The 12,581-nt window shown below is 45.0% G+C and overlaps 1 pseudogene; it reads left to right on the top strand.

Moving 5' to 3' along the window:
• Positions 1-421: 421 nt before the first annotated feature.
• On the top strand, positions 422-908 carry LOC104660922 (annotated as a pseudogene).
• The last annotated feature ends 11,673 nt before the right edge of the window (positions 909-12,581 follow it).

Genomic DNA, 12,581 nt, shown 5'->3' on the forward strand with positions numbered 1-12,581 from the left:
TGAGAGAACTTGGAACAGCAACTGGATGGCAGACAGTGCCAGATGGAGGCCTTAGGGTGAGAAGCAGCTGAGTGATGAGGGTTAGAAGCAGCACCATTTAGCTGTGTAAGAGGCAGAGGGAGGATGGATCACAGCTGACCTCTGACCTAGTCTAGGACGGGCACCCTGCCCTCCAGCTGTGGTGCTGACAAGACAGGGTTGGTGGCTGTGTGGTGTCAGGAAAGCCAAGTGGCCATAAGTCACCAGTCCTCTCTATTTTAAAGGCACAGGTGTTTCTTCTCCAGGTCTTGCCTGGGCAGTCCTTTCCCTTTACCCTTGAGAATCCTGAGGTTTAAACACGGGAGGAGGTGAAACCCTCCTATGTTGCAGGTGGGAACGTTTAATAACACAGCCACACTTTAGCTGCCTGACCGGCGCCATCATGGGTCGCATGCATGCTCCTGGGAAGGGCCTGTCCCAGTTGGTTTTGCCCTATTGCCACAGCGTCCCCACTTGGCTGAAGTTGACATCTGACGATGTGAAGGAGCAGATTTACAAACTGGCCAAGAAGGGCCTAACTCCTTCACAAATCGGTGTGATCCTGAGAGATTCACACCGTGCTGCACAAGTATGGTTTTGTGACAGGCAATAACATCTTAAGACTTCTTAAGTCTAAGGGACTTGCTCCTGATCTCCCTGAAGATCTCTACCATTTAATTAAGAAAGCAGTTGCTGTTCAAAAGCATCCTGAGAGCAGCAGAAAGAATAAGGATGCTAAATTCCGTCTGATTCTGATAGAGAGCTGGATTCACCACTTGGTTCGATACTATAAGACCAAGTGAATTCTCCCTCCCAGTGGGAAATATGAATCATCTACAGCCTCTGCCCTGGTCTCATATATTTGTCTAGGTACTCAAGCAATAAAATGATTGTTTAACAACAACTGTAACAAAAGCCAATAACGTAGCCACCGTGAAAAATAGATTAGTGGTTTCTCAAAGCAGTAAACACAGAGTTACCATGTGACTCAGCAATTCCACTCCTAGATGGAATTAAAAAACATGTCCACACAAAAGCTTAAAGTTCACATCAGCATTATTCATTAATAGCCAAAAAGTGAAACAACCCAAATGTTCATCAGCTGATGAATGGAGAAACAAAGTTTGGTATATTCAAACAGTGGACTATTACTCAGCCATAAAAAAGAAATGAAGTACAGACATATGCCACAATGGGGACAAACCACGAAAACACTATGCTAAATGAAAAAAGTCAGACACAAAAAGCCATGTGTTGTCTGATTCTATTGATATGCAATGTCCAGAATAAGCAAATCCATAGAGATAAAAAGTAGGTTAATGGTTGCCAGGGGGTGAGGGAAGGGAGAAATTGGGAGTGACTCCTAATGGGTATGAGGTTTCTTTCTGAGATGACAGAAATGTCTGGAATTAGATAAAGATGATGGTTGCACAACATTGTTAATATATTAGAAAACACTGAGTTGTATAATTTTAAATGATCTTATGTTATATAAATTTTATCTAAATTTTTAAATTGCAAAAACCAGGGAAGAAAAAACCACCTTAAAAGATACTTCATTTATGCATTTTTATTTTTTGAGACAGTCTCACTCTATCACCAGACTGGAGTGCAATGGCACAATCTCAGCTCACTGCAACCTCTGCCTCCCAGGTCCAAGTGATTCTCCTGCCTTAGCTTTCCGAGTAGCTGGGATTACAGGTATGCGCCACCACTCCCAGCTAATTTTTGTATTTTTAGTAGAGGTAGGGTTTCACCAAGTTGGCTAGGCTGGCCTCAAACTCCTGACCTCAGGTGATCCGCCCACCTTGGCCCCCCACAGTGCTGGGATTGCACGGGTGAGCCACCACTCCTGGCCAAAAGATACCAAAATGCTTGTGTGCAAGGTGTCTAAAGAGGCAGATACCCCACTCTTCCGAGGTCAACTATTAAAGCCTGAGACATTCTCCCAGCGGTAACAGTTAATTCCAAAATGAGCTTTGAAGACCAAGAAAATGGTTTCCTGCAAAGACCATTTGTTGCCAGGTGGACCTTTCAAAGAGAGATGTAGAGGGGCGCCCACCTGCTCTGCTGCCCAAGCCCAGGTGATCCTCTGGGTGGAATAAGAGCCGAGGACTTTAGACCAAGCCCCTCCCTTCAAAACCCCAAAGCCTTTCCTTTGTCCCCGCTTTTTGCCTGTCTGATTACTGTATGGCACTGGGCACCACTGAGCTTGTGTGCTAGATTTTTAATCTCTGGTGATCTGAATATTATATACCTCTCTCCCTAAAAAGCATCTTTGATTTTTGTTTTTAACTCTTGCATGGTTTCTTAGAATTAACCTTCTTCTGTTGGAAAGCAACACTGACAAGAAGTAAAAAGTCTCTGTACTGTACTCACAAGTAAATAATAGGCAGATAGCTTATAACAGCTCACCAGGACAAATGTGATCATTGTAAGAAAAGAAGAAATGAGTTTCATAGGACCACTAGAAAAAGGGAAACTTGGATGTCCTTATAGTTTATCATTCTAACAGGGCAGAGCCAGGGCACACAATCACCCTGGGCATGCCTTACATTGTACAGTGATTCCCAAAACTCTATTAAGTGAATCAAGGGAGTATTAGAGCCTCATTCTACAAACAAGGCACGCGATATTCAGAGACGGGAAGTCTGTTGCCCAAAACTGATGCACGGTAAGAACAACAACAATGGTCTCAGGGAACACTGACTTAGCACTTGTTATAGGCTTGGCTCTGGATTTCAAGACAACCTCATGTTATAAATGTTTTTGTTTGTTTATTTTTTGAGATGGAGTCTCGCTCTGTCATCAGGCTGGATTGCAATGTCATGATCTCGGCTCACTGCAACCTCCGCCTCCCGGGTTCAAGCAATTCTCCTGCCTCAGCCTCCAGAGTAGCTGGGACTAGAGGCGTCCACCACCACGCCCAGCTAATTTTTGTATTTTTAGTAGAGATGAATTTTCACCATGTTGGCCGGGATGGTCTCGATCTCTTGGTCTCGTGATCTGCCTGCCTCCGCCTCCCAAAGTGCTGGGATAAATATTAATAGGCATTTTTTTCCCGATGAGGTTACAGAAGTTAAGGAAGGTTAAATAACGTGATGTTGTGATTTATATATTAGATGTCTCTCTAATTTAGTCTTGAGGTCTCTCTTTGGAGGGCACCAGAAGCCAGTCACTCTCTGGGAGAGTCCTGGTCAGGGGGAAAGGTAGGTTCTAAGGTGTCAGGTGAGGCACAAGGAGGAGGCAAAACCAAAATGCACGAACAGAAGAAATCTCTTACTTACACATCCCAGGGCGGTCTGGCGAGTGGCGGGAGCCTGAGGGGGAGTCTGGAGGCCGTGGGGAGCCAGAGAGCAGAGGGAGGGCCTGAAGTGTTGTCCTTGGGCTTTCCCGTGGGGGTGTGGCTTGGCTGATTCAAAAAGAACACGTGCGAAGCGGGGCTTATTTACAGGATTCTGGTGTTGGTCATTAGGTTTTATCATGGTCAGCAGCTGTGTGATGTGTGGGTTCTGGGTCAGTGGGATGAAGAATAAATGGGCCGCATTACAAACAACCTCTCAGCGAGGGGAAGTGTTACCCAGACCAGAGGTGATACAGTGAGACTGGGCTTCAGACAACTTAGATCAGGCCTGAAAATGGATGCTGAGGCAGCCACTGTATTAAACATATTTATGACACTTGGTCAATGTCGTTCAGTTAAAAAGTGGCAGGGCTGAGATGAGAGCAGGCAGGGTCAGAAGGTCAGCCAGGTCTTCTTAGTTTGCTTTCAGCATGTCGTCTTGTGACTGGTACCCAGAGGAAACCTCTGGGTAAGAATCAGGCAGACGCAGAGTCGTGGCTGAGGGCCAGGTGCGGTGACTCACGCCTGTAATCCCGACACCTCGGGAAGCTGAGGCAGGAGGATTGCCTGAGCCCAGGAGTTCAAAACCAGCCTGGGCAACATAGCGAGCCCTCGTCTCTACAAAAGAAAAATTAAAAAATGAGCTGGGTGTGGTGGTGCCTGTGGTCCCAGCTATTCAGGAGGCCAAAGCAGGAGGATTCCTTAAGCCCAGGAGGTCGAGGCTGCATTGAGCTGTGATCCTACTGTTGCACTCCAGCCTAGGTGACAGAGCAAGACCTTGTCTCAAAAACAAAAGCAAAAAACAGTGTCACAGCTAAGACAATTGTCTTGGAAATCAGATGATCTTGGTTCAAGAACTGTCCTCTTGCCAACCACATGTCTTCTGGCAAGTTACTCAACCTCTGAATCTCAGTTTCCTCAAATGAGTAGAACTCAGCATAGAGTCAGTGATGAATGAATGTTAATTAACCATCGTAAGCTAGTGAGCCTCATGAAAGGAGGCAGGACTATACAGAGGAAAGATAAAGGTAAAGGAGGGAAACGGAAAGGAAAAATCATGTATACTTTGAATACTCTTTTATTTCCAACTAACTATGAAACAGTTCAGAGAAATTCCAAGTTGATTTTGCAATTTTTATTTTATTTTATTTTATTTATTTATTTATTTTTTGAGGCGGAGTCTCGCTCTGTCGCCCGGACTGGAGTGCAGTGGCCGGATCTCAGCTCACTGCAAGCTCCGCCTCCCGGGTTTACGCCATTCTCCTGCCTCAGCCTCCCGAGTAGCTGGGACTACAGGCGCCCGCCACCTCGCCCGGCTAGTTTTTTTTGTATTTTTAGTAGAGACGGGGTTTTACCGTGTTAGCCAGGATGGTCTCGATCTCCTGACCTCGTGATCCGCCTGTCTCGGCCTCCCAAAGTGCTGGGATTACAGGCTTGAGCCACCGCGCCCGGCCACGATTTTGCAATTTTTAAATTTTTTTTTTATTTTTAGGAGAGACAGGGTTTTGCCAAGTTGACCAGGCTGGTCTTGAACTCCTGACCTCGTGATCTACCTGCCTCAGCCTCCCAAAGTGCTGGGATTACAGGCGTGAGCCACCACGCCCAGCCTGATTTTCAAATCAGAAAACAGAATCTCAAGGAATAAAACAGGAGCAAAGGCAGTTTCTCCCCTTTCAGGCTCACTGGAAATAACTTTGCAATAAGTAGCTCATTAGGCCTTGAAATGGCTCATTAATTAATGCTGATTCTTTAAAAATAAAATTTCCAGTGACTTGGCTTTCAAATCACGTCCAAAGTTAAGATAAATTCCTGAACCCTGAGGTGATGAGATTTCACTTCCATGCCGCATGCCCCAGATGTTTCCTGTGTACTGTGTTTTAATGGTGGCCAAGCTGATGGACTTGCCTTCCTCCTCTTCATCTTAAGGATGGCGTGGTGGATAATTAACACTCAGCCCCTGCTCTCTCAGTTCCTCTTTTCTCCTCAGACCTCTATTGCCTGTCTCATCCTGGCTCTCAGATGAGGACCTTGCTTCTTATTCCACGGAGAAAATGAAAACCATCTGAACAGAACGTCCACGCCCTCTCTCTTCTACATCTCCCAATACCATGCAGCTGTGTCCATATGCAGTTATCCCTCTGTGTTTGCAGGGGATGGGTTCCAGGACCCCCCAAAATACCCCAACCAGACATACTCAAGTTCCACCATGGGCCCTATGGAACCCAGTGTAGACAAAAGGTCAGCCTTTTGGGTTTTGCATCCCTTGAATACTGTATTTTCCATCAGCAATTAGTTGAAAAATCTGCCTATAAGTGGACTCACGCAGTTCAAATCTGTGTTGTTCAAGGGTCAACTGTACTTGGCCTCTGTCGTCTTATTGTGGATGAAACTTCAAGGCTCCTCCTCCTCACAGCACTAGATCTCCTCTCCTGCCTGCATCATCAAATACTCCATCTATTGCATCACTTCCATCCGCTTTCATGCATGCTATTAATTTTCCCTTTAAAAAAAAAAAACCCTCTTGGCTGGGCGCGGTGTCTCACATCTGTAATCCCAGCACTTTGGGAGGTCAAGGCAGGTGGATCGCTCGAGCCCAGGAGTTTGAGGTCAGCCTGGGCAACAAAATGAGACCCTTGTCTTTACAAAAAAATACAAAAATTAGCTAGGCATGGTGGCAGGTGCCTGTAATCCCAGCTACTCAGGTTGCTGAGGCACGAGAATCCCTTGGGTCTGGGTGGCGGAGGTTGCAGTTAGCTGAGATCACGCCATTGCACTCCAACCTGGGTGACAGAGTGAGACCCTGTCTCAAAAAAACAAACAAAAAACTGCATAATGAGTACATGTTTGTTCATTGTATTTTTCCCTCTATTCTTTTGTATGCTGGAAAATGTACATGAAAAAAGGTTTTAAAAAATCATCTCAATTTTACTTCCTCGCCAGCGATTACATCTTTCTTTCCTTTTGTAACAATGATCCTTGAAGTCATTTTTCCACATGCTGACTCTGATTTTTCTCCTCCCATACTCTCTTGAACCCACTTCCTTCAGGCTTTCCCCCGCTACCATTCCAGCAAAATTGCTCTTCTTAAGATCATGAATGGCCTCCACATTGTTAAATCCAGTGGTTATTTCTCAGTCCTTGTCTTACATGACCCCTCAGCTAAACTGGACAGTTATCATCCCTTCCACCCTAAACACTTTCTTCACCTCACTTCCAGGACTGCAGCCTGGCGGAGAACCTGTACTTGTCAACAGTATTAATGTTATTCTTACCTCCTTAACTCCATCAAGTAAATATTACTTCCGAAACCCAGACTGTAGATTTGATTCCCACCCTGGCGTTAGTTTTGTACAAAGAAAGGATGTGTTCCCGGGCAGAATACAAATGTTGGCAGTGGGCCACAGGAGTGAGGCTGAGTCATAACCATCAGTAAGACAGCTCAGAAGTCAGGGCCAGCTCATGACAGGTCTGCATGATCAGTAGGAAAGGATGTTCCTGTGATCATCTGAACAGGGGCCCACGGCAGACCCAAGAGAGCTACTTGCTTAGAAGCTGAAATGGGAATATATGATTTTTTTTTTTTTGAGTGTCTCACTCTGTTGCCCAGGCTGGAGTGCTGTGGTGTGCTCATGGCTCACTGCAGCCTCTACCTCCTTGGGCTCAAGTGATCCTTCAACCTCAGACTCCTGAGTAGCTGGGACTACAGGTATGTGCCACGGCACCCAGCTGAATTTTTTTTTTTTTTTTTTTTTTTTGAGACAGGATCACCTCTGTCACCCAGGTTGGGGTGCGGTGGCACCATCTCAGCTCAGTGCAGCCTCAACTTCCTGAGCTCAAGCAATCCTCCCGCCTCAGCCTCCCAAGTAGTTGGGACCACAGTCATGTGCCACCATGCCCAGCTGATTTTTGTATTTTTGTAAAGATAAGGTTTTACCATGTTGCCCAGGCTGGTCTCAAATTCCTGAGCTCAAGTGATCCACCTGCCTCGGCCTCCCAAAGTGCTAGGAGTACAGGCATAAGCCACCTCACCCAGCCTGGGAGTGTATAATTAGCACTGGTGCTTGGATTCATTCCATAGGTCCCTTCCTCTATCCCATACCAGACACTGCTAGGCTCTGGGTATACAAATGGAGTAAGTAGGACACAGTCCCACCCTCAAGGACGTTATGGTTCAGAGGGGGTGACACAAGTCAACAGCCACAGGCTGAGCCATGAATGAGCACACAGTACAGGATGTTGTGCAGGAGAGGGTCCTCCCAAGGAGGCTTCTAGAATAGCAAGCAGGATTCAGCTGCAAAACGAATGCAGTAGGTAGAAGGGCAGATAGAAGCAGGGAAGCGATGGAAGAAGGCACAGTGTGTGTTGCGGTAGTTTGTGCATAGCAGGAGATAAGGCCAGAAAGTAGAATAAGGGTGAGGGTTGAGGGGAGGCAACTTAGAGGATGGGTCAATAGGGGCAGCAAACCGCCGTGCACACGCATACCTATGTAACAAGCCTGTACAGTCTGCACATGCATCCCATTTTTGTTTTTTTTTAGAATAAAGAAATAAAAGTTGAATAAAATGCTGATCACATAGGCTCTTGTGAATTAATTTCAGCAATTTGAACTACATCTGAAAGTTGGGGGTCACCATTATAGGGCTTAAAATTGGGAAGCTTGAGCCAGGCGCAGTGGCTCACACCTGTAATCCCAGCCCTTTGGGAGGCCAAGGTAGGTGGATCACCTGAGGTCAGGAGTTTGAGACCAGCTTGGCCAACATGGTGAAACTCCATCTCTACTAAAAATACAAAGGGTGAGCTGAGCGTGGGGGTGCGCACCTGTAATCCCAGCTGCTTGGGAGACTGAGGGGAGAGAATCACTTGAACCCAGGAGGTGGAGGTTGCAGTGAGCTGAGATTGCACCACTGCACTCCAGCTTGGGAGACAGAGCGAGACTCCATCTCAATAAATAAATAAATAAAAATAAAAAATAAAAATGCATGCATAAAGCAATCAGGAATATGTTATGAACTAATGACTAATGCGATTTTGTGCACCTGTGGGCTATTAAAGATAACAAAGGTCATTACTAAGATCGTTAGTAAGTATTTGAACACCGAGGATACTAGAGGGAGAATGGAAGACATTTTGATTAACAGAGAAAAAGAATATGTCCTGGGAATGATCAGGTGCTGGTGGGGAAAAACAGCAAGGAGATGAGGGAGGCAGGTCCAGAAGGACTTCAAAGTTATAGGGAAAGTACTACTGGGAAAAAACAATCAATGAGTGAAGCAAACAGCATTTACCTGGAAGTCCTAGAAGCCAGAAATGCAGGAAAAACTTGAGAGAAGATAACAGTTTTCGTAGTAGACAAATGGTCGTGTATCAGGCCAAAAGTCTCTGATCTCCAAGACTCCAGGACTGCCACCCCTTGAGAACTGCTATTGCAGTGGACAGACCTGTGATTTCCAGGCTGATGGGTGATGGTATCTCAGGGTATAAGAATCTGTATCTTGAGAGAATTGAAATTGTCCTAGCAATCAGCCTCGCATCACACTAATCATCCTTCCTCTTATAAGCCCAGAATATTTAGCTTGTGGAACAAGCATCCACATGCCAGGAAACAATGACATGATTATCACGTCAGAAAAATAACTCCTTCCTGCAGCCATTCACCATTCCCTGACCCTGGCAGGCCTCACCACTGTGCTATCAGCTCAGCGCACTGTTAGGAGATGGGTTCTTGCTGCAGGATGAACCCACGTGTGTCTAGAGGGAGTCTAGGCTGAATTATGGTCTGGGCCAGGCTTCCACATCTTCCTCTTCAAATGCTAAAGTGAAAAAGAATGCCAGAAGAAAAGGTGGCCATCAATAGACCAGCTACTGAGGGAATTCCTGGTAGATACAGAATGTTATCACTACCCTTCATGAACCTAAGCAATTATCGAAGAAAAAGAAAGTTCAAGTGTTGAAAAAGAAACAGAACTAATGGGAGTTCAAAATAGCCAGTTTAGAATTTACATTAAGTTTCCTTTTATGGCATCCATAACTGAATAATAAGTGTAATAGGGAAAAATTGATCATCGGATTTGGGACTGAATTGAGTTTTACTTTCAACAACAAAGCAGAAAAGGAAATCTGAGTCCCAAGTAGTTTAGGCACAGCCAAATTGTGAGATTTAAGTAATGTCACCAGAACTGTTTCTCCACACCCCATCCCGCCTCCAAATTGTAGACTCTCTCCTGTGCGCTGTTCTCCACCATGCAGGTTCCCTCCATACTCCAGTGGAAAAGAAGTGTCACAGTGTTTACAGGAACTCTAGCATCAACCCCTGCCAGCTTTGCTCAGGGGTCGGCTCTCTAGGTCAGATCTGGGTCACAGTCCCGATCTTGGGGTGGAATGAAGTGAGGCGTCAACCCCACCAGAGACACGTGGTCTAAGAACAGAGGATGGGTAGGTTCCCGCAGGAAAACTGAGCTGTCATCACAAGAGGACGTGGCTTTGGGGAAGGCAGACATCCTCTATAGAGTCCATTCCCAGTAGTGACAGAAGCCAAAGAGCTGGAAAACATCTAAATAGAACCTATACAGAGAAAACCATAAGAGACCTGAATAAATGGAGCAGGAGTTCATGTTCTTAGAAGGGAAGGCAATATTAGGCCGGGCGTGGTGGCTCACGCCTGTAATTCCAACACTTTGGCGGGTGGATCACTTGAGCTCAGTTGTTTAAGACCAGCCTGGGCAACATGGTGAAACTCCATCTCAAAAACAAAACACAACAACAACAAAAAATAGGGAAGATAATATTGTAAAGATACTATATATTTCCAAATTGATCCACTTTCATTCTATCACCTAGTCTAGAGTGCCATGGTGTGATCTTGGCTCACTGCAACCTCAACCTCTTGGGCTCAAACAATTCTCCCTCTTTAGCCTCCTCAGTAGCTGGGACTACAGGCGTGCACCACCATGCCTGGCTAATTTTTGGGTTTTTGGTCCTCCTTTATTCTGTTTTTTCTTCAGATCAGACTGGCTAATTTAAAAATAGTTTTTCTAAAGACGGTTTCACTATGTTGCCCAGTCTGGTCTCAAACTCCTGGGCTCAAGTGATCTCACTGCCTTGGCCTCCGAAAGCGCTAAGATTATAGGTGAGAACCACCACACTTGGCCTGAATGGATTCTGTGAGATGGAATCTTGCTGTCACCCAGGCTGGAGTGCAGTGGTGCAATCTTGGCTCACTGCAACTTCCTCCTCCCAGGTTCAAGCAATTCTCCTTCCTCAGCCTCTGGAGTAGCTGGGATCACAGGCACGTACCACCACGCCTGGCTAATTTTTGTATTTTTAGTAGAGATGGGGTTCTGCCATGTTGGCCAGGCTGGTCTTGAACTCTTTACCTCAAGTGATCCGCCTGCCTCAGCCCCTCAAAGTGCTGGGATTCCAGGTGTGAGCCACTGAGCTGGGCCTCAAAGGGATTTTTTATAAGCTGATTTTTTAAAAATTCACCTTACACTACTAAAAGAGCCAAGGATTTTTCTGAAGAACAGAGGAAGGGATTAGACTTATCCCATCAGATATTCAAATATACTGGGAACACATAGCAGTTGAGACAGTGCTATTAGTAGATGAAAAGATGTCAACAGAACCTAATAGAGCATGTATTCAAATCAGCAGGGGAAAAAAGGACTGTCTGTGAATAATGCTGAAATATCCACCCCAGCTCTTCAAGAGATGAGCCCTACTTCATATTACACTAAAAGAAATTTAGAATGGATTAGTGACGAAGGACATAGTATACTTTTTATACTCTTGGGATAAGGAGCTTCCTTAAGGAGGCCCCAAACCCTGAAGCCATAAAGGCAAACATTTAGAATAGATCTGGCCAGGCATGTGGCTCACGCCTGTATCCCAGCACTTTGGGAGGCTGAGGCGGTTGGATCACTTGAGGTCAGGAGTTTGAGACCAGCTTGGCCAACGTGGTGAAATCCCGTCTCTACTAAAAATACAAAAATTAGCTGGGCACAGCGATGGGCGCCTGTAATCCCAACTACTCAGGAGGCTGAGGCACAAGAACCACTTGAACCTGGGAGGCCGAGATTGCAGTGAGCCAAGCAAGATCTTGCCACTGCACTCCAGCCTGGGCAACAGAGCAAGTAAAAAACAAACAAAAAACCCCACCACCACCAAGAGTGAAGAACTAAGCACTCTCATGCCCTGATGTAAGTTTCGACTGGTCGAGCCTATTTTGAGTAATAACTTGGGAGTAGCCAAATTTTAATACACATCCACTGGGACTAGATTCTCTATATTCTCATTCTAGGATTCTTTTACCAATGTGATTGTGTATGTGTGCAAGGCTATTCACAAAAAAATTCCATGTGATGTTTCCAGTCGCCCCAAAAAGGAGAAACACCCTGAAATACACAGCAGTGAAAAGGTAATTAAATCAGAATATCCTGTGATAACGAAGAGCGCACTGCAACAGTTCAAACAGTGAGGCAGAGCTGCATGTTCTGGAGAGAAAGCACTCATAAGATTAAGTCAAAAGAGCAGGTCCAGTTAAGTTTTATAAAATGCAAGTATAATAACGGGCGGGAAGGTGTGCAGGGAATCACGCTGTTAATCACCTTGCAGGTGGGTGATAGTTTGCAGAATGGAAGGGGGAGAGGAGGGAGGGACTTTGAACTTGTGCGTTAAGTGTTGAGAAAAAAAAAAATCAAGCATTGTTAAATGTATATTTAAGGAGACAATAAAAACAAGTTATCATCAATTCTACTTACTCCTAAGAACGAGAGCTTATTGAATCAGGAAAGACAACTAAGTTTTTTTAAAGATACAAATTTATTAAAACTTTGAAGTTAACCATTTATTGAAGAAATTAATATGTTAACTATAAAAACCTAGAAGTCCCAGGAATTAGATTTCAAAGGATTTGGTTTCAAAGAATTCCTTATAAGTGATTTTAACATTACATTCCTTGTTAAATTGGGACTTTTTCTGCTTTGGGGATTATTTTGCCCCAGCTGTGGCCATGATTAAAATTAGTCAGCAGCACATGAAGTTGTGGAGAGATGAGAGGTTCGCATTCTTATCTGAGTTTTAGCAAATAGCACTGTATTTCCCCATTTAATGGAATGAGGTTTCTTCTGCGATTCTTTGGCATAATGAGGCACTGGACTCCCATGTCTTTCACTCAGGGAAGAGACATTTGCATTCTTGTCCTCATACCTGAGTACTTGTCACA

The sequence above is a fragment of the Rhinopithecus roxellana genome, chromosome 5 (genome assembly GCF_007565055.1).
Source record: "Rhinopithecus roxellana isolate Shanxi Qingling chromosome 5, ASM756505v1, whole genome shotgun sequence".
NCBI classification, from domain to species: Eukaryota; Metazoa; Chordata; class Mammalia; order Primates; family Cercopithecidae; genus Rhinopithecus; species Rhinopithecus roxellana.